The following is a 22,452-nucleotide window of genomic DNA, read 5'->3' on the forward strand; positions in this document are numbered from 1 at the left end:
ATCCATTCTTCCATTGATAGACACTTAGGTTGTTTCCGTTCTTAGATACTGTGAATAGTGTTGCAGTGAACATGGAACTGTAAATATCTCTTCAAGATACTGGTTTCACTTCCTTCAGTTTTATACCCAGAAGTGGGACTGCTGGATCATATAGTAGTTCTATTTTTTTTGAGGAAACTACATAATGCCTGTACCAATTTACACTCTCACTAACATGTATACAAGGGTTCTCTTTTTTCCACATCCTCACCAACTCTTATTATTTCTTGTCTTTTGTTAATAGCCATTCTGACAGGTGTGAGGTGACATCTCATTGTGGTTTTGAATTTCATTCCTCTGATGATTAGTGATGTTGAGAATCTTTTCATGTACCTGTTGGCCATTTGGATATCTTCTTTCAAAAAATGTTTACTTAGGTCTGTTGCCTATTTTTAGATTGGATTATTTTTGCTATTGAGTTGTGTAAGTTCCTTATATATTTTAGATATAACTCCTTATGAGATAGAATTTATGAATTAGTTCTCCTACTCTGTAGATTGCCTTTTCGTTTTGTTGATTGTTTCCCTTGCTGTGCAGAAGGTTTTTGGCTTATTGTAGTCCTACTTGCTTATTTTTGATTTTGTTGATTGTGCATTTGATGTCACGTCAAAAAAAATCATTGTCCAAACCAATGTTAAAGAGCTTTTTTCCTATGTTTTCTTTTAGGAATTTTACAGTTTTATGTTTTACATTTAAGTCTTTGATCCATTTCTAGTTAATTTCTTTTTTAGAAAAGATTTTATTTATTCATGAGAGACACAGAGAGAGGCAGAGACAGGCAAAGGGAGAAGCAGACTCCTCGCAGGAAGCCTGATGCAGGACTCGATCCCAGGACCCCACTATCATGCCCTGAGTTGAAGGCAGACACTTAACCACTGAGCCACCAAGGCATCCTATTTCCAGTTAATTTCTGTGAGGAGTGTAAGATAGAGGTCCATTCTCATTCTTTGAAAATAGATTACAGGTTTACTAACACAGTTTATTGAAGAGATTATCCTTTCTCCATTGTGTGTTCTTGCTTCCGTCCAAGATAACTTGACCATACATGTATGGGTTTACTTCTGGTCTCTCTAGTCTATTGGTCTCTGTATCTGTTTTAGGTCAATGCCATACTATTTCGATTACTAGAGATTTGAAATATAGCTTGAAATTAGGAGTTGTGATGCCCCAGCTTTATTCTTCTTTTTTGAAATTACTTTGAATATTCTGGATCTTTTATGGCTCCATATAAATTTTAGGGCCGTTTTTCCTATTTCTGTGAAAAATGCATTGGACCTTTGATAGGCATTGAATTGAATCTGTATATTGTTTTTTGTAGTATCGATATTTTAGTATTAATCCTCCCAATCCATGAATATGGGATATCTCTTCATTTATGTGTCTTCTTCAGTTTCTTTCATCAGTATCTTATAGTATTCAGTGTATAGGTCTTTCATGTCCTTAGTTAAGTTTATTCCTGAGTATTTTATGTTTTTCATTCCATTGCAAGTGGATTTTTTTTCTTAATTTCTCTTTCAAATAGTTCATTTATAGTGTATAAAAATGCAACTGATTTTTGTATGCTGATTTTGTATACTGCAACTTTACTGAAATCATTTATTTTACGTTTCTTTTTTGGTGGAGTGTAGGGTTTTCTATATATTAGGATCATGTTATTTGTGAACAGAGACAATTTTACTTCTTTCTTTCTAATATAGATGCCTTTATTTCTTTTTCTTGCCTAATTGTTCTGGCAAGGAGTACCAGTATTGTGTTGAATAGAAGTGGTGAGAGTAGGCATTCTTATCTTGTCCCTGATCTTAGAAGGAATGATTTCAGATTTTCACTGTTGAGAGTGATGTTAGCTGTGGGTTTGTCATACGTAGCTTTTGTTATGTTGAGGTGCATTCCTTTTATACCTAATTTGTTGTAAGTTTTTATCATGAATGGATGTGGAATTGTGTCAAGTGTTTTTTTTTCTGCAGCCATAGAAATGAACATATGATTTTTATTTTTCATTTTATTAATGTGTTGTAACGTATTTATTGATTCGCATATATTGAACCTCCTTGCATCCGAGGGATAAATCCCTCTTTATCATGGCATATGATGCTTTTAGTGTGCTGTTAAATTTGGTTTGCTAGTATTTTGTTAAGGATTTTTACATCTATATTCAACAGGGTTATTGGCTTGCAAATTTTCTTTTCTTGTAGTATTTTTGTCTGCCTTTGATAGTGGGGTAATGCTGGCCTCTAAAATGAGTTTGGGAGTGTCCGCTCTTCAATTTTTTGAAAGAGTTTGAGAAGGATTGGTATTAATTCTGTAAATGTTTGGTTTAATTCAGCAGTGAAACCATGTGGTCCTATGATTTTCTTTGTTATGAGATTTTTTGATTACTGATTTAATCTCTTGACTCATTGCTGGTCTGTTCAGATTTTCTATTCCTTTATGAATTAGTCTTGGTAGGTTGTACGTGCATATGAATTTATCTATTGCTTCTAGGTTATCCAGCTTGTTGGTATGTAGTTGTTTATAGTAGTCTTTTATGATCTTTTTATTTCTATGGAATCCGCTATGTCTCCTCTTTCACTTCCAATATTATCTGCTTGAATTCTCTCTTTTTTCTTAGTCTAGCTAAAGCTTTGTCAATTTTCTAGCTAAATGCTTTGTCAAGCATTCTCTAGGTTTGTCTTTTCAAAAAATTGTCTTTCCATTTTATCTTTTCTATTATTTTTTGAGTAGCTTTCATTTATCTCCACCCTAATCTTTATTTCCTTCCTTTTGCTTATTTTGGCCTGAGTTTTTTTTTTTTTTTCTATTTTCTTGAGGTGTGAAGTTAGGTTGTTTGAAATCTTTGTTTCTTTTAATGTAGGTGTTTATTGCTATACTTTCCTCTTAGAATTGTTTTTTCTGTATCCCACAGATTTTCCCATGATGTGTTTCCATTTTTGTGTGTTTCAAAATATTTTTTGATTTTCCTATTATTTCCTCAGTGATCCATTGACTGTTTAGAAGTATGTTGTTTACTTTTAACATTTGAGAATTTTCCAGCTTTCCTCCTGATTTCTAGTTTCATACCATTGTGGTTGGAATAGATACTTGTTACGATTTTAATCTTATTAAATTTTTAAAAGACTTGTTTGTAGCCTAGCATATGATCTGTCCTAGGGAAAGTTCTGTATGCACTTGAGAAGAATGTGTATTCTGCTGCTCTTGGATGGAATGTTCTGTGTATCTGTTAGGTCTGTTTGGTCTAAAGTGTAGTTTAAGTTCAGTGTCTCCTTATTGATTTTTTTGTCTGCGTGATCTATCTATTGTTGAAAGTGGAGTATAAAGTCCCTTGCTATTTTGGTATTGTTGTTTATTAACTCCCTTCAGATCTGTTAGTATTTGTTTAATATGTTCATGTGCTCAATGTTGGGTGCATATGTATTTACAATTGTTATATCCTTTTGATGAATTGGCCTCTTTATCATTATATAATAACTTTATCTTATTATAGTTTTTGATAAAATCTGTTATATATAAATAAACATATAAATATTTAATGATATAAATGCAGCTATCCCTGCTCCCCTTTGGCTTTCATTTGCATGAAATATCTTTTCTCATTCCTTTACTTTCAGCAATATGTATCCTTAAAGTTGAAGTGAGTCTCTGGATAGGCAATATATAGTTGGGCCTTAAAATTTTTTTTTAATCCATTCAGTTACTATATGACTTTTAATTAGAGAATTTAATCCATTTACACCCAGTGTAGCTATTGATAGATAAGGATTTACTTTTGCCATCTTGTAATTGTGTTCTGGTTATTTGCTAGTTCCTTTGCTCCATTCCTTGTCTCTTGCTATCATCCTTTGTGATTTGATGATTTTCTATAGTGTATGCTTAGGTTTCTTTTCCCCTGTCATGTATGTAATATAGCTTTTGCCTTGAGGTTATTATGAGACTTACATAAAATATAACAGTCTATTGTAAGAGGATAACTTTGCATACAAAAATTCTGCCCCCCTTCTATGTTTTTGATAGCACAATTTACATCTTTTTATATCATGTATCCATTAACAAATTATTATACCTATAGTTATTTTTTTAAGATTTCTTACTTTTTAAAGTAATCTCTATATCCAACGTGGGGCTCAAACTCACAACCCTGAGATCAAGAATCACATGCTCTACTGACTGAGACAGCTAGGTGTCCCATACATATAGTAATTTTAAGTCTTTTTTTTCTTTCAAATTCTTTTCTTTATACCAGACTTAAGTGATTTACACACTACCTTTACAGAATTAGAGTATTCTGAATTTGACTATATACCTTCTTTTACCAGTGAATTATATACTTTTATATGTTTTTATGCTATTAATTAATATCTTTTCATTTCTGCTTGACAAGTCTCTTTGGTGTTTCTTATAAGGTGTGTTTAGTGGTAATAAACTCCCTCAGCTTTTGTTTGTCTGGGAAAGTCTTTATCTCTCCTTCATTTTCAAAGGGCATCTTTGATAAGTATTCTTGGTTGGCAGTTTTTTTCTTCCAACACTTTGTATATGTTATCCTATTCTCTTTGAGCCTGCAAGGTTTCTGCCAAGAAATCAGCTGATAGCTTTATGAAGGTTCTCTTGTATGTAACAAATTTCTTTCTCTTGCTGCTTTCAAGATTCTTTCTTTGTCTATGATTTTTGACAGTTTTATTATATTGTGTTTTAGTGAAGTCTTCATTGGGTTGAATCTGATTGAGGACCCATAAACTTCATGTACCTGGAAGTCTATATCTCTCCCAAGATTTGGGAAGTGTTCAGCCATTATCAGAGGAACTACTTTTTTTTTTTTTTTTTAGATTTTACTTATTTTTTCTCGAGAGACACAGAGAGAGAGAGAGAGAGAGAGAGAGAGAGAGGCAGAGGGAGAAGCAGGCTCCATACAGGGAGCCTGATGTGGGACTCGATCCTGAGTCTCCAGGATCAGGCCATGGGCTGAAGGCGGCACTAAACCGCTGAACCACCCGGGCTGCCCAGAGGAACTACTTCTGTTGGCCACCCAAACTACTCCCAGGTGCCTACCAGTTTACACATGAAACTCCCTTTCCTGACAATAAAGCATTCTAACTGATCCCAATTAGCAATAATCGCGCCTTGGATAAACCTCATTGGCTACGATACTGTCACTGCGCAAAGCTACTAATTGATCCCAAACTATGATTTTAGTCTTCAATCACATGACTCCATAATATGTACCCAATTCTCTGGGCAAACAGACCTGATTCAGACAGCTTGTGCTCTTTTTCTCTTTTGTTTAACCTGTTTTATCTACTTGAAATGTCTTCAGTTTCTCTACCTCAAACCCTCAAAGTCTTCTCTGTCAGAATTCTCTGCATTCCTCAATACTGGGTTAAAATTACTGATTTTTATTTTTTACTTTAAAAAATATTTTATTTATTTATTCATGAGAGACACACAGAGAGAGGCAGAGACATAGGCAGAGGGAGAAGCAGGCTCCTCACTGGGAGCCTGATGTGGGATTCTATCCCAGGACTCCAGGATCATGACCTGAACCAAAGGTGGATGCTCAGCCACTGAGCCACCCAGGTGCCTCCCTCAATTCCTGATTTTTATAGAAAAAGTGACTACCCTACCCCATTTGATTCTTATGGTATTCATATTACTTTCAAGTCAACTATAACCTACTTATTTGTAGGATAGCTTTTGTGAGTGTCTTCTCACTCGGGCTTCATTGGAAGGCCCTTGAGAATTAGGATCTAATTCATTTTTGTATTCCCTGTAGGACGTGCATGGTTCTTTGAACATAATGATTTTCCAAGAGAACTGTTCTTATGGAACCTGATTTTATAAGAAAGGAAATCTCCATTTAAAGCTTTGATATAGATTGAATTGTGCCCCCCCCCCCCACAACAATATTGAAGTCCTGTCTTTACCTCACATTGTGACCTAGTTTAGAAAGTCATTGCAGATACAATTAGTTAAGATGAGGTCATACTGCAATAAAGTGGGCCCCTAATCCAATATGACTGATGTCCTTGTAAAAAGGGAAATTTTGACATACACACACACAGAAAGAGAGAGAGAAAGAGAGAGAGAAAACACAACATGTAAAGATTGGAGTTCTGTTGCCACAAGCTAAAGATCTGTCAGAAACTAGGAGGATAGATGGGAACAGATTTTTTTCCTGGACTGTTAAGAGAGAGCATGACCCAACTGGCTCACTTCTCTAGGCCTCCAGAACCATAAGGCAGTACATTTCTGTTGTTTAAGCACTCAGTTTGTGTTACAGAAGCCCCAGGAAACTAATTCCAGCCTGTATTTTCACCATCCTCAGAACAAACAAAAATGGGGTGTTTTAAATGATCCTTTTCTTGGTAGAACTGAGGGCTGAGGTGGAGTAGCCTGAGAACAAAGTAACCAGAATCTTCTCTATGAATTTGTACCCCTGGTCCTCTGTTCCAGTCTGAGTTTTTATGGACCCTCAGAGCATCTTTAGCACTGGAAATTCAGCAAGTCAGAACTGGGCAATGTTTTATCTTTAACCCTCTTCCTCCTTCATAAGGCTCTCTCAGTTATTACTACCATATTCCTTTCAGTCCCTCTGGCTAAAACCTTTTACAATCCTGCCCTTTTCTTATCCCCAATTTAAAAAATCTAGATTTCAGGTCACCTGGGTGGCTCTATCCATTAAGCATCTGACTCTTGGTTTCGGCTCAGGTCATGATCTCAGGATTGTGAGATCAAGACCTGCATCGGGCTCTATGCTGTGTGTGGAGGGTGTGGAGAATCCTTAGAATCCTTTCTCTCCCTCTGCCCTCCCACCCCTCCTCTAGCTTGCACGCATGCTCTCTCTCTTTCTTAAAAAAAAAAAAAAAAATCCTCAGTAGTGATGGCAATAATTGGCCATATTGAGGGGCAGATCCTTAACACTGTAACAAGACCCTCAGTCCTGCCTGATAGCACATGCCCAGCTTTGTTGGCATTGGGGACTGGGACTCTGGCCAGATGAGGTGAGAGCACTGCCCCTCTATCACAGGGATGTAAGTGTAGATTTTCTGATCCTGGGCTGAATCAGACTGAAAGTTTGCATCCTGCTATGTCACTTACTGGCTGCAGGGCAGCCATGGAGAGGCTCCTTAATCTCACTGGGCCTCTGTTTAATAATCTGTAAATGAGATAATAATGGAACTCACTTCATAGGGGCATTGAGAGAATTAAATGATTTAATGCACATCAAGGGGTGAGAATCTGGCACATGGCAGGTGCTTCATAAATGTTCACTTGTATCGTCATACATGCAAGAAAATCTCATTGGCATTTATCCAAACAGCTTGATTATTTTTTCATAAGGAAGGGCTATAATTAATCCTCAGTTTTTCTTTGCCTTCCCTCATCCCCTACCAGTTTTACACACATTAAGAAATGTGGTGGTAGTTTATACACACATGCTAGGCTGGCCTAGCAGGGAGTTTGCAGCAAAGCTTCTGGGATCTAACTTGGCTGAGCTCCTGGGCCTCTCCTAGCTGTCAAGTCCCCTGTGCTTACCTGTCTTCGATGTTGTTTAGGTTCCGGTGACCAAGGGCACAGCTTGGTGACTCACCTCCCGAGGCCTCTGGAGTTGCCAGGGGGTGCCTCTAATTAGGTACACTGTTGAACATGCAAGTTTTTATCCTAGAGGCAAGAAAGGCTACTGGGAATAGCTGCTTAACATGAAATGCAGGCAGCAAGTCCAGTTGTTAGTTAGAAGGATGTTACCTTTGATTTGAATCATTGGCAAAGCCCAGGCAAGCAAATAGGACCCCAACCCCAGTTGTTTGCATTGTATTCTCCTTATAGGGTCACTCCTAAGCTGAGCTGATTCATTCAGCTGATATTTACTACTGAATTTTCATAATCAATAGGGATTTATTAAGCAATTCCTAAGTGCCAGTTACAGTACTAGGTGTTGATGATAAATGAAATGATGAATAAGACACAGTCCTGCCTATAACAAGTTTGTAGTCTGGTCATTGAGATAGATGGTTGAGCTAATAGTGGTCTTGGGGTTGGGGCACTAAAGATGTGGTATCCCAGAGTGGGGGGGCGGATCCTGGCTTAGCCTGGGGGCAACTACAGGGCCATCATACTTGTCATTTTTGATCTAATGCCTCTATAAGACTGACTTTGGACAGGATAAGGATTGTGACTGTCTTTTTATTGCTGTATCTCCTGTGCTATTTGTGGTTGGCATGTGGTAGAGGCTCAATAAACATTTGGTAAATAAGGCAATAGTATCTAAACTGAGTACTGAAGGATGGGGTGTTAGCAAGGAGGAAAGTGTGTGTTGGGGGGTGGTAGAAGAGTGGCAGTAGGAAATAAAATGGTGAGGAAGGACATCATGGGGAAAGAGTGACATGTACTCCTTGGGAAGGACAAAGATTGGTACTGAAAACTGCTCATATGGTAGGGTAGTATGGAGGCAATTCAAGAGGCGTGGGGAAGGCTGATGGTGAGAATAAGGTGGAATTATTAAAGGTTTTAAACAAGAAAGACTGTTTGGATTTGACATGCATGTTTTAAGGTGTAGGAAGGGGATTGGAGAAGACAGAATGGAAGCAGAAATGCCAATTTGAGGGCTTCTGTAGCAATCTTGATTAGAGATGGGGGTGGCTGGACAAATTACTGACAATAGAGAAGGGGATGGGGATAGATTAAAAAGCAGTTAGGGATGTAGAATCACTAAGACCTGGCAATTGTCTTTAGAGAAGGAAGGAAGGAAGGAAGGAAGGAAGGAAGGAAGGAAGGAAGGAAGGAAGGAAGGAAGGAAGGGCACCACATCTTTAAGGAAGGCTAGCATCTTTCACATACTTGATAAACAACAGAAGAAGAGGAGCAGTGGAGAGATAAAACCATGTGTGGACACACTGAGCTTGAGTTGCCTACACGTGGTTCAGTGGGCAGGTGTATACATCAAGGTTAACCTCAGGATAACAATCTGGTACTCAATATACAGGATTAGATGCTCATTAGCATAGAAGAAAAAGGTTTTATAACTTAGAGATCCATTGACGAAATTCAGAAGGCCCATGAACTCAGAAATCACATTGAAGTTTTAATGCACGTGCATTGTTCTGGAGAGCTAGCTTTGTGTCAACCTTTTAAAATAAGTTAACCCTTGATTCTTAGGGCTGTGGGAGCTAGCAGGAGTGATGGGATTGCTCAAGTAGAGTGAGGAAGAAGAGAGCTGTGGGAGCATTGGGATTTTGGGGGTGGGGTGCTGTCCTGAGTCAGCAGTGGGGGTCAGTGTATGAGGGATGAGATGAAGATTTACAGAAAATATTAGCTTTACTGTTTATAAAGTGCTTTCACAGATGCTGTCATTTCATGTCTCAGTAACTCAACTAGATGTTTATCATTTGGTTCCGTGTCAGAGTTCAGTACAAGACACAGAAACTTGGCTATAAATTTTAAACAAGAAAGGATTTAATACAGAAAATTGGGTGCTTACAAAATCACTGGAAGGGTGAGCCTCAGGGAAAAGATTTCCAGAACAAGGTGGAGCCAAGGTAAAAATGTGCCCCTGCCATTGCCATCCCGGCATTGGGAAGCTGGGATCAGAAAGTCCCTGTGGCTACTGCCCTTGCTGCAACTGCTTCTCAACCTACGGAAAGCTGGAGTAAGGCACAAGGACACTGCCGGGGATCAGAAGTCTCATGTTTCCATGAATACTCAAGGAGACAGAAGATGGCCACCATCTTATCTACCTTCTACAACTCCTTGCATGCATGCATGCATCTAATTAGTGGAACCCAATTAACCCCTTTACCCCTAGATTCAGGGAAGTCTGGAAAATATCTACCTCTCCACCTAAAAAAGAGAGTGAATTGGAGGTAGAGGTTTTTCTTTTCCCCTAGGGACCAGATAATAAATATTTTGGTCTTAGCAGGCCATGTGGTCTCTATCGTAGCTACTCAGCTTTACTATTGCAGTGGAAAAGCAACCATAGAAATTACATAAAAGAATGAGCATAGTTATATTTTAATAAAACTTTATAAAAATGGGCAGTGGGCTGGATTTAGCCTGTGGGCCATAGTTGGCCCACCCCTGAGAAGACAAGTTAATTCTCAATAATTACAATGGGTTCATTTTACAGGCAATTAAGCTGAGAGATTTCGCACCACTTAGCCAGTGTAAATGAAAACATACCCTCATCATTTTGGTTTCAAAGTTCATGCTGTTTTCAGCAAACCTTGATGCTGAGTCCATCCCTTTGAGAGACTTGTGATCTAAAGAGGAGATAAAATGTGCACCTCACTTACAGATGTAAAAGCCCCAAGAATGGTACAAAATGCTTTTGCATACAAGACATGTTTGACAGAAGAAATCAGAATAGCCTTCACTGTGGAAGTTGTTTGATCTAGGTGTTAAAGGGTAACTTTAATAGGTGGAGATGGTGGTGGAGCAGGTGGGGTGCAAAAGAACATTTAAAGTGGAATGGGAAACTTCAAGGCAAGTTTACAAAAACAGCTAGCAATCCAAACTCATCTGAACATTGTGGCCTTCTAGGGTTTTAAGAGAGGAAGACTGGCTTATGGACAAGACAACCTTGGATGTTACAATTAAAAATCTCAATTTAAAAAGCAGAAGCCTTGGTAATTTTTGAACCGCAAAAATTACAGGCCGCAATGTACATGTTACTATAAGAATAGTTATCTGGCATTGTGGTGCAGAACTTTTTGACTCAGAAGCTACGGTCAACAAGAATTCACATAGGAAGTGATTGTAGTATCTTTTCATACAAAGGAAACAATGGACATGAGGGATATCTTGAGCCATTCATGGTACTTGGAAACTTATAAATGTAGGTGGGATAGAGAAGAATGGCTTTGATAGTGAGAAACAAAAATAATAAAACTTGGAAAGCCAGGAGCAGGAGGTTGTTTTTGTAGGAAAGATGGTGGAGGATGAGAGAAATGGACATATGGGGCAGGCAATTGGAAATATGGGCTTGATTTTCAATAGAGAGAGAGGTCGTTGGGAGTTGTTATATATAGCAGGACAAAGAGCCATAGAGAAGCTTGTGTCTCTGATGGTTGTGAGTAGTAGAGGATTTCCAAAGCAGAAGCCAGGGGACTTAGGTCATCAAGAACCAGGAGAGGCACAGGGACAGGGAAATGGAGTAGGGAAGATAGGTGGAGCATGTTACCAGAGGAGTCAGGGGAGGAGCTGTTTCCAGAAAAAGGAATGGGCAAGAGTGTTGCCTCTACTGGGAGGACAATAAGCATTCATGAAAGGCCACTTGGCTTGGTGATGATGCAGTTGTGGTGGGTGAACCCTGAGAGAGCCTTTTTTTTAGTGTATGGAGAATAAGTGGAGGCAGAAGCTGTGGTCTGTTCACTTGAGGAATTTGATTTGGAAAGGAAAGAGGAGAGAAGATCGGAGATTGAAATTTGTTTGTTTTAAAGTTGATTACTTCTTCAGTGCCCGAACACCATCGATAACCTCACTTGTCAGGATGTATCCTGATGTCTCCCGCTTCCTGACCAGACCTCCCTAAGGAAACGGTGGTTGAAGGAGGAGCACCATCTATTCTCTCTTGATTTCAGGATCCATTTTTTGGTCACTTGTTTGCATCTGACTTGACTTTGCTTTTTGGCTCTGCGGGTGGCCTCTCCTGGCAACCTGTGAGGTAATACACAAATGTGTGCAGTTGTTAAGCAACTGCTTCCAGCCGTGGAGGCTCTGCTAAATTTGGAACACACACGAGTCCCAATCTAAGTCTTCATTCAGCAGTGAAAAAATAAGTCCCTGACTTTGAAATTTCAGAGGTTATACATTTGCAGAATATAAAATCAGTGCGCTGAGGATTTTTGTCTTACCTCACAGGATTCCTTTAAAATCCATTAGAGAATTGCTGTGCAGTGAAGATTGCGTTCCCGCCAGCATCTTTTCTAGAAAGAAACTAGGTATGTCCAAGCTCCAGAAGGAATGGAGTCTCTTACACCAGTGCTTTCTGTGGTACTAAACAAAAACAGAATGTACACAACACCACCACCACCACAAACTCTAGAGTCTCAGATGGAAATGATTTTATCAGTCTAAATTAAGGCTCTTTATTTATTCTAACTCACATTTCCTTTCACACCTTAGTCAGTAGCTTCTACTACGTAATCAGCTGAGTCTCAAGTAGGTTATGAAATGGATGCATGAAGAGGTAACTTGGATTAATATTTTTCCCTCTGTCGAATTCACTTCCTTGCTTTCGTATTTAAACGAAATACAAAATATGCTATTCTCAAAGGCCCTCAGCTGTGCTGCTCTGGAGCTATTTAGAGATTGGAAGTGTTCTAGTCCTCTTTCACATTTGCATAGAACTTCAGTTTTGTTTTTTTTTTAATAATTTTTTAGGGATCCCTGGGTGGCGCAGCGGTTTGGCGCCTGCCTTTGGCCCAGGGCGCAATCCTGGAGACCCGGGATCGAATCCTACGTCGGGCTCCCGGTGCATGGAGCCTGCTTCTCCCTCTACCTGTGTCTCTGCCTCTCTCTCTCTCTCTCTGTGTGACTATCATAAATAAATAAAAAATAATTTAAAAAAATAATTTTTAAAAAAGATTTTATTTATTTATTTATTTATTTATTTATTTATTTATTTATTTATTTATTTATTTATTCATTCATTCATTCATGAGAGACAGAGAGACAGAGAGGGAGAGAGGCAGAGACACAGTCAGAGGGAGACGCAGGCTCCATGCAGGAAGCCAGATGTGGGACTCGATCCCGGGACTCCAGGATCACGCCCTGGGCTGAAGGCAGGAGCTAAACCACTGAGCCACCCAGGGATCCCAGAACTTCAGTTTTTGAGATGTTTAGACATCCATTAATTTCACTGGACCTCATAATAATCTGTGCGATAGGCAGTATGATCATTAAGCCCATCTTACAGATAAAGGAACTGAGATTCAGAGTAGTTAATTAATTAGATCAGGTCACATAGGATGCCAACCCCAGATTGAAGACTGAAGCACAAGTTCCCTAGATTCATATTTATCCATTTTTTTCCCATTGTGCTCCGGGTGGCGTTTTGGACATGAGTGTTTTCTTTCATTCTTAAGTACTTCAATGAATAAGCTGTGTACACCATCATGTTGGTTTCTGGTAGTACATTGATTGTGGAGGGTCAGGAGCAGAAACCACAGACTCTAAATGACAGTTAACCCTTATTGGAGGTTTGGCCTTTATTGAATGAAGAGCTCTTGTTAAGGAAAGGTATGCATTGAGATAAGAGGCTTGCCAATCTTTCAAAAAATGGAAATTTCTGGGCTCCTTGGGGATGGCTGATGATAGTGATTATGGAAGAGTTTGCAGATGTGAAGTACTTTATAAATCCTGGAGGAGTGGCAGTAGACCATGTTTCTGGGGAGATGGATATTTGCATTTGTCATCTTCTGGACATTGCTGCCGTTGGCACCTTCTTGTTTTTATAAACAAGCCTATTTTGCTTCTCTTTAGAAACAGATCTGTTATCTAGCTTCACGGTGGCTTTCTATATGTGTGAGCTGGTGCTCCAGTAAAATGGAACATTTGTACTGCTGCAAAACCGAATTTAGTGACGTTGCCAATATCTTAGCCCTCAAGTAGTCTTTAAATATTCTTAGTCCTGGGAGCTGGCCCAAGAAATTGCTTATTCTTTTCCTCATACCACTCAGCATATAAATGCTGAATTACTGCTGACCAAAGATACGTAAAGTACAAATCAATAAGCATTTTGTTTCTGTGTTGCAGGGAATGAGACGATGAGTGAGAGAAAACCCTTCGATGGGGGTTTCAAATTATTGTCACTGTCCTATGTATTAACAGAGCCAAGACTATTACTTTACTCATTTGTTGACCACTGTGTCATTATGCTGCACTAAAAGGATATTTTTAGTAGTTTTTTGAAATATAATCCACATACCAAAGATGCACACAGTTAAGGTATACCATGCAATGGTTTTTGGTGTATTAATTTTTTGAAGTCATGGTCAAAGGCATAAAACATAAAATTTGCCATTTTAACCGTATTTAATGTACAGTTCAGTGGCATCAGCTATAACTCAGTTTTGTGTGACCATCATGACTATGTCCAAAGTTTTTTATCACCTCCAACAGAAAACCTTGTACTCATTTAACAATACTGCCACCTGAAAGGATGTTTATGCTTTGATTACTACCTTCAGATGGAGAGATACTGTGCCTGGTTTAATTGATATGGAGTGAGAAGTGGGTGGCAGGGGTTTTAAGAGCTTCCCAGGTGACTCTGAAGAGCAACAGTTTGGGAGTGACTGCCTTGGTCCCTAGGAAGCAGCAGGTCAGCACAGCTGCCACCCCCCCACCCCCACCCCCACCCCCCACCACTACCACCACTGTGGGAAGAGGCTGCATTTTGGAGTCAGGGAGTTTTGTGTGTGGTGCAGCCATTTACTAGCTCTGTGAGTTCTCATTTATGTTCTGCTGATAAGACTTTTTTGCTGGCCTTAAAAATAAATATGAATGGAGGTGCATTTGGGTGGGTGGGAGGAGACTTACATATAAATCAATACAAAAATGGCGAACACTTCCAAGAAAATTTGGCAAAAAATGAGAATGCATAATTTACAAAGTTCACATAACTTAAACATTTGAGGATAGCCAAACTGTGGAAGGAGGATATATTGTCTTAACGTATTAATTGCCTCTCGTGTCTGAAGAAATGAAAGTTAAAACTATTTACTTCTAGCACTCACTAGTGGTCTAGGTGGTGGCTGGAGACATTTTTACACTCTTGGTATGTGTACATTGATATGGCATTTGTGGTGGAATATGCATGCAGATTCTTAGGTGAGTCAAATCTAATTCCAGAGGTTTACCCTGAGGAAATAACTGATTGGTGTGTCAAGATGTGTGCATAAAGGTGTAATTACTGAGCCTCGTTGCAATGGTGGGAGTTTGAGAGCAGGACAAATGCTCATTAATAGGGCATTGGTTAAATAATTTATGGTGCATATCTATCCTGAAACTATGTAGTCATTAAAAAAACAATATAGCGTGCATGTATTAACAGAGAAAGATAGCACTGTGTATTTTTAAATGAGAGAAGTGGTAAACAGTGCGAGCCTATTTTTGCATTAAAATCATATTTGCATTGAAAATGACTGTAAGAAAAATACCAGATGTTAGGAGTAAACAGTGTTTTTACCTCATATCCCTCCATAATGCTTACGACTTAAAGAAATCATTACTCGTATATTAATTTTTGTGTTAATTTTATATTCAGGAAAAACAGCCACTTCCAAAAATGACATGTTTCCAAAATTAAACACACACTTCTCCATCCATATGTGCTTATGTATGTGTGTCCACCCTCGTCTCTCCCCGAGTGCTCTGAAAGGGAACAGTCTATAATTTAATTAGCCGTTATCCCTAGAATTGGGGGTCATGGGTGATTTTTGTTTTCTTCTTTATGCTTATTTATACTGCACAAATTTTTATATGATTGTATCACTCTTTCAATGAGAGATAAAAAAGAGGGAGATTTTAATATCTCAGCATGCTTGCCTGGCCTAGTTTTCTATCCACACTTTAAACAAGGCTTACATCTATCTCTTGTAAAGGGTCCTTTGGTTCACATTTCTTTCTCCCTGCCTTCTTATTTAAATAATCATTAGTATGTGTTGCATAGTTGTGTGCCTTACAAAATTAGGGGCATTTATTCTGACTTGCACATTTGTTATCAAGCTGTGCGCTTTCACTTTATTTTTTTTTTTTTACCTAAAGTAAATCTGACCTTTAGATGAGGCATTTCCAAGCATAGCATCCATCATCTACCATTATACTTCTGCTTCATCTGTTAAATGGTAATGTGTCCTCTAAAAATATTGATATTAAATTAAGTCATTCCATATTTGCTCTTAGGAAGAACTTTGAGGTTATCAAATTTACCAGGCAGGTAGGATATGCAAAAAGAGAAATGCATGGAAAGCTTCCAGCAGACCAAGGCTCTTCCCTGGGTCTGACAAATTTCATTCATTCCTCTAAGCCCTAAATTAAACCTCACCTCCCCTGTCCTATATTCTTAGCTCCCCCAGGGAAAGCTGGTGCTGACTTCTCCATATGTTTATTATGGCCCTCATTGAATTTAATTGTAAGTAGTTGTTGATGGCTGTCATCCCATTAAGACTTCCAGATAGGTGGCCACCCACCAAGATGGTCCCCAGTGAATCTTACCTCTTGGTATTCATGTCCTTGACAAATAAATTATAATAAAAGTGATGATATGTCATTGCCCAGACTAAGTTATAAAAGACTGAAGTTTTGGGGCACCTGGGTGGCTCAGTGGGTTGAGTGCCTGACTCTTGATTTCCACTCAGGTCATGATCTCAGGGTCAGGAGATTGAGCCCTCGACGGGCTGCCTGCTCAGCCAGAAGTCTGCTTTTTTCCCTCTCCTTCTACGCTGTCCGTACTCATGCCCTCTCTGTCTCTCTCTGAAATAAATAAATCTTAAAAAAAAAAAAAAAAAGACTCTGGTTTCTATCTTGGGTTCTTTCTCTTAAATCATTCACTCTACGGAAAACCAGCTCCAATGTTGTGAAGACAGGCAATGTGTGGAGAGAAGCTCATGTGGCACGGCTGGCCAACAACCACGTGAGTGAGCTTAGAAGCAGGTCCCCCCCCTTGTTGAGCTTTCGGATGCTACACGCCCTACTGCCAGCTTGATTGCAACGTCATGAGAGACCCCAATCCAAAACCATCTAAATGCCTTTTGATTTCTAACCTTCAGAAACTACGTGTAACAATCCATGCTGTTGTTTTAAGTACTAACTTGGAGGTGACTTATTATTGCAGCAATAGATAATTAGTATGAAACTGGTACTGGAAGTGGGGTACTGACATAACAAAAAATGAAAATACGGTAGTGGCTTTGAAACTAGGGAGAACACAGTAGAAAAGCTGTAAGGATTTTGAGGAACGTGTTAGCAAAAGTTTAAAGTGTCCTGAGTACACCATTCACAGAAGTTTGGACTTTGAGGAGGCATAAAGGAAAATGAGGAGAATCATGCTGGAAACTAGAAAAGGCAGTCTTTATTATGTAGTGGCAAAAAAAAATGTAGCAATACTGTCATCTACAGTACTGTGGAAAGTCGAAAACGTACCTAATAAACTGGGTGATGCAGTTAAGGAGATTTTGAAACCGTGTTGTGCCTTCCATTTTTTCCCCCTGTTGCTTATAGTAAAATTGCAGGGAGAGAAAAACTGAAGGCAGAACTAGTGAACCAAAGGAGCTGGGACTTGCTGTTTTTGAAGATTTCCAGCCTCTCCAGATGTTACATGATATTAAAATTAAGAAATGGTTTTGAGGGAAGATCAAATTTGGGGGCACTTTTAGGAAAAGAAGTTCCAGACATTAAGCTGAGGGTGTGACTGTAAAATATTTTCAAAATCTCAAAAATCAAAGATAGTGTCTCAGAGAAATATGCAGTTGCCCAAAAGCCCTCTCAGGAGATAAGAGTTTGGCTTCTAGACCCTCTTGGTCAATGGTAGGGTCTTGGAAGCTCAAGGACATTGTACCAGAGCAATAGTACAAAGAGGAAGGCCTTGAGTGAGGAAGGCCTTACTGCAAAGAGATTTGTGGGTGTAGCCTCTGTCTAATGGAATGAAGCCTAAGAGGATTCACAGAAGACCTTGAACGGTTTTAAGAGTTAAACTTGAAGAGACACCATCAGATTGAAATGAAAGGGCCACAGAACAAAATGAAAAGAGGACTTTAGACACCTAAGTATCAAGTGGGAAGCAGGCAGAGAAGACTACTCAGCAGCAAATACTTATCTTTCATGAAAATGGAAGGCCCACCTGGAGGCCCAAACCCAGAGTTCAGAGGCTGGACTTAAGAGTCCTAGAGAATTATTTCCAAGCCTCAGCAAGGAACTCACATGTGTTTGGTAGGATTTCAGAATTGCTAGCCCTACATGCTTCCCATTTCCCCCTCTGTGTGCAGGAGTGTTTATAATGGTTATCCTCTGCTTGTCTCCCTGTTGTGTGTTGAGTGTGTGGGGACACATAACCAGTAGCTCCTTCCATCAGGAGGAACCGTAGTCAGCTGTATGTCAGAGACCATACCCAATGTACCTCATCCGTGTCTAGACCTGATTTAGGCAAGGGGAGTCTGGACTGGGAGCTGACGCTGGGGTTCAATGAGACTCTAGGGACTTTGGGAGAGGCTAGTGTATATTGCATGTAGGACAGATGGGAGTCACTTGGAGCCTAAAGATGACTGTGGAGCCAACCTCTAAGATAGCCCCCATTAATCCCTGATTCTTGGCATTCAGAGTTGTTAATTTCCTCCCAAACCCACATTGTGCTAGGATTGGTCTTTGTGACCAAGAGCAGAAGTGATGGTATGTCACTTTGAACTAAATTTATTAGAGATGGTAGCTTCTATTTGGGGGATGCTCTCATTCTCTTGCTGTCTTGGATTGCTCACTGTGGGGTACACTGTATGTTGAGGACATTCAGGTATCCTCGTGAAGAGAACCACATGATGAAGAACTTCCAGCCTCTAGCCAAGTAAGTGAACTTTCTTATAAGTGTACCCTTCAGCTCCAAGCAAGGCTTCAAATGATGGAGTCCCAGCCAACAGCTTGACTGCAACTTTATGAGACACCATGTGGAAAGGAATTGACCTAGCAGACTCAAGACAGCTATCCTTAGAAAGGCCCACTTGCAAGATTGGCCCTTGGCTGCTATCTGGGAACTTGGATTTAGAGAAGGTTCCCACCATTCTCTAACGATGAGCAGTTGACATTGCCGCAACTTGCAAACAATATTATTTATGGTGAACACCTGCATTTATCTGGGTGTCTGGAATTTTGTTATGTGCTAGGCAGAGGGTACATGCGTGAGCACCCCCCAGCAAAACCCTTGGACATTGAGTCTCTAATGAGCTTCCCTGGTAGACAATATTTCACAAATTGCTGTCATGGTATGATGCTAGAGGAGTTAATTCTGTGTAATTCCATGGGGGGAGGGCTCTTGGAAGCTTGTTTCCATGGACTTCATTTCCTATGGACTTCATTCCATGTACCTTTTCCCTTTATTGATTTTTGCTGTATATCCTTTTGCTGTCATCAAAGCCACAAGTAAAACTATATGTATATGAATCTTCCTAGTGACCACTGAAACTGGAGGTGTTCTTGGGGACACCCAACACAAAGACCCAGAGCAAGAACCACCTACTCAGAAACTGAGATAAAATTTGTTTATTATTTTAAGGCACTAAGTTTTGGAGCAAAAGATAACTAATCCATGAAGCCAATTATTTCTCTCTCCCCAACATTTAGCTTAGTGTCTAGGACATAGGTGTTAAATATTTGTCAAGTGAGCTGATATTTCTGCCTTTGAAGAATTTTACAGTCCATCTGGTGCCTTTGCAGGAGAAATCTAAATCTTTGCTTGATATTACGAAGCTGGCTTACCTTCCCTTTCTTTTGTTTGGAACAATCAGTCCCAGTGGCCGCAGCCTGCCTTCCCGCATCAGATTCCGCTCTCTTCCTTTCCGGGTGAGGCTCACGTGCATAGAAATCAGTCTATGCCCATGCTTCTCTGTTACTTCTTAGCTTCCTTGTTTTTTTTTTTTTTTTTTTCCCTCTTCTATACCTTGGTAATGACAGCTATTCTTACCATTGGAATAAAACCTTCTTCCTGCTGAAAATTTAATTGCTGAGTGTTTCAGGACCTTATAAGATATTAATATTTCTCTCTTGAATCTTGCCTCTTAGTCTGTCATATGATGGCCTTGACAAATGAACGTTGTTGTTTTACATTGTCCCCTCCTCTGCACAGTCCTGAAATAGAGTTATATACAAAGATAGCAATCATTCAGGCTAAGATAACTTTAATGTGGGAGAAAAACCCAAAATATATACTAGAAGTATACTTCCTGGAGTTATCTACAGTTTCTGAAAGAAGTATTTTAATCAAAGGGTGTGTGTCTATGCTAGTGTATAGATGTGTGCATGTGCACACAAACTCACACACCTACTCCAAAGTGTTGATTTCTGTGACCTACCTTCTGGTACTTAACAGAATATTTTCCCTCCCTTCAAGTGTATTCCAGTCATAGCAGATGACCTTAAGTCCTATTTTCCTGATAATCTGAAGGTGATCCAATAGTTCTCTGATTTGATCTCCTTTTCCTTTATTAAAAAAAATACGTTCCCTCTTTTATCAAAAAATCTATTCTTCTTTCAAAGGGTCCTCTCTATAGTCTTTCCTCCCTCTTCTTGAGCATTAGTTTATCCCTGATTCTGCTTCTTATTCTTGCATTTTCTTTTTTTCCTCTTCTTACCAATTTCAATAAGGATGCTCAGGTTTCTCTAACTCTAAATAGAACAACCACCCTTTTCTTTGCCTTGCTCTCTCTTGGAACTGTAATTCTATGTACTTCCTTTATTTTGTTGCCAAGCTTCTCAAGATTAGTCATTTCTGCTGGCTGCCTCACTTCCTCATCATTCACTCACTGCTTAACACTTAAAACCCACTATGTTACCCTTCTACTCTGAAATTCCCTCTAAGGTATTTTTATGACTGTGTCTTTTAACACTGTGGCCCCCCCATACCCTGCTAACAGATTGTTTACCTTACTGAAGCATTTATTATTGTTGTTGTTACCTTCTTTGAAACTACTTTGTCTTCTTTATTTGACCTATGATATTTTTGCCTTGGTTCTTGTTTTATCTTTTATAGCTATATTTCTTAAGATTTTATTTATTTATTTATTCATGAGCGATACAGAGGCAGAGACATAGGCAGAGGGAGAAGCAGGCTCCCTGTGGGGAGCATGGCGTGGGACTTGATTTTAGGACCCTGGGGTCACGCCCTGAGCTGAAGTTAGGTGCTCAACCACTGAGCCACCCAGCTGTCCCTATAGCTGTATTTCTGATTATTGACTAATGGACCAATCAATCAAGACTTATCCAAGCTGGAAGAAATTGGTTTCTGGAATGAATAGTCTATTTAAAATAGGTCTGTTCCCTCCCTAGAATTTTTAATTCCCAGAGGTTCAGTTGCTTACATAGAATGTGAAACCATTGCATCTGAATGTGCCATCTAGGTACTGTTTTTAGCAGTCTTGTTTATTCTAACATTTGGATATGACTCCAAAATTCTACCTTTCAAGTCTCCTATTTCAACCAGAAGGTGAACATATCATCCTAACTTAGTTTTCATTCCTCCCTCACCAGATAGCTCCTTATGACCTCTCTATTTTTATCTGATTCTAAGATAGGGATCAACTCTTGTCCTTCTCTTAGATCCTTGTGTCCAAACAATCCTCAAGTCCTATCAGAATTTCTTATATAATATTTCCTTTGTTTGATAGCTTTCTATTCCCAGTCCCACAATTACTGTCTCCTAGCTCCTGCCTGTGTCTCCAGTCCTATTTCACTTCCATATACTTGGGACCAGTGGCTCTTTTGAAAGTGAAATCCTCACCCATCATGGCACCATCTGAAAATCGTGTTTCTGACAAATAAAGGGTAAATGTTGCTCTTCTCTTCCTCCCATATGCACACTGTGCCCTTCCCTTGTAGGTGCTATGGCTCTCCTGCCTCTATTTTGCTCATGATGCTCCCTTGAGTTAGCTTATGTAAGTAGAATGCAACTTGGCAGGCAATTCTGGAGATCAAACAGAAAACCAAGAGTTTGGAAAAAATATCTATTTGTTAAGAAACATATACATGTATATCATTGTTACCTGTTGTTTTTACCTTAAGCTTCATTTCAAGTTTGCAGTTTTTCCATGAAGGTTTTCATGCTTTCCCAGTGATGGCTGCCGCTTTCTTCTGCATTAGGTTGTGCTTTATTTCCAGTACTCCAATGCTTTCCAGTACTCCAGAACTCCAGGCTTATGAGTGTTTGTGCTCTGTTGGCACTAAGGGTTTATGAATGATAATTCATTAGGATATAAAAATGTGATAGTAGAATTGCTATTTATTTTTAATCTTTTTACTAATTTTTATTGTGATAAAATATATGTAACATAAAAATTTAACATTTTAACTATTTTTAAGTGTACAGTTCTGGAGCATTAAGTACCTATTCACATTGCTATGCAGCCATCACCATCATCCATCTCCAGAACTTTTCATCTTCTCTGAATGGAACTCTTACTCATTAAACACTACCTTTTGAGATTTCTATCTTGATAGAAATTTAAAATGTATATAAAGTTAGATAGTCTATGTATTTTCAGAATAATGAAATTTTGATGTATGGAAAGTACATGCTCAAATTTTTAAGTGACGGGGTAACACAATTGAAAGATTTAGAGGTCAATAACAATCCTGTGTCACTTGGCATTTTTTATACTTTAAGATAAATATTTATAAAAGTCACTAGGCATTTTATAAATATTCTTTGATGTTAACTTTGGATGTAAGTTG

General features: G+C 39.0%; 1 protein-coding gene and 1 pseudogene across 13 annotated transcripts in view; one reads left to right on the forward strand and one right to left on the reverse strand.

Annotated features, from left to right (window-relative positions):
• Positions 1 to 22,452, forward strand: part of RGS6 (regulator of G protein signaling 6) — a 579,647-nt gene that overhangs the window by 47,266 nt on the left and 509,929 nt on the right. The window lies entirely within an intron of this gene.
• LOC119873158 lies at positions 5,064 to 5,195 on the reverse strand (annotated as a pseudogene).

Source organism: Canis lupus, chromosome 8 (genome assembly GCF_011100685.1).
Source record: "Canis lupus familiaris isolate Mischka breed German Shepherd chromosome 8, alternate assembly UU_Cfam_GSD_1.0, whole genome shotgun sequence".
In the NCBI taxonomy this organism is placed as follows: domain Eukaryota; kingdom Metazoa; phylum Chordata; class Mammalia; order Carnivora; family Canidae; genus Canis; species Canis lupus.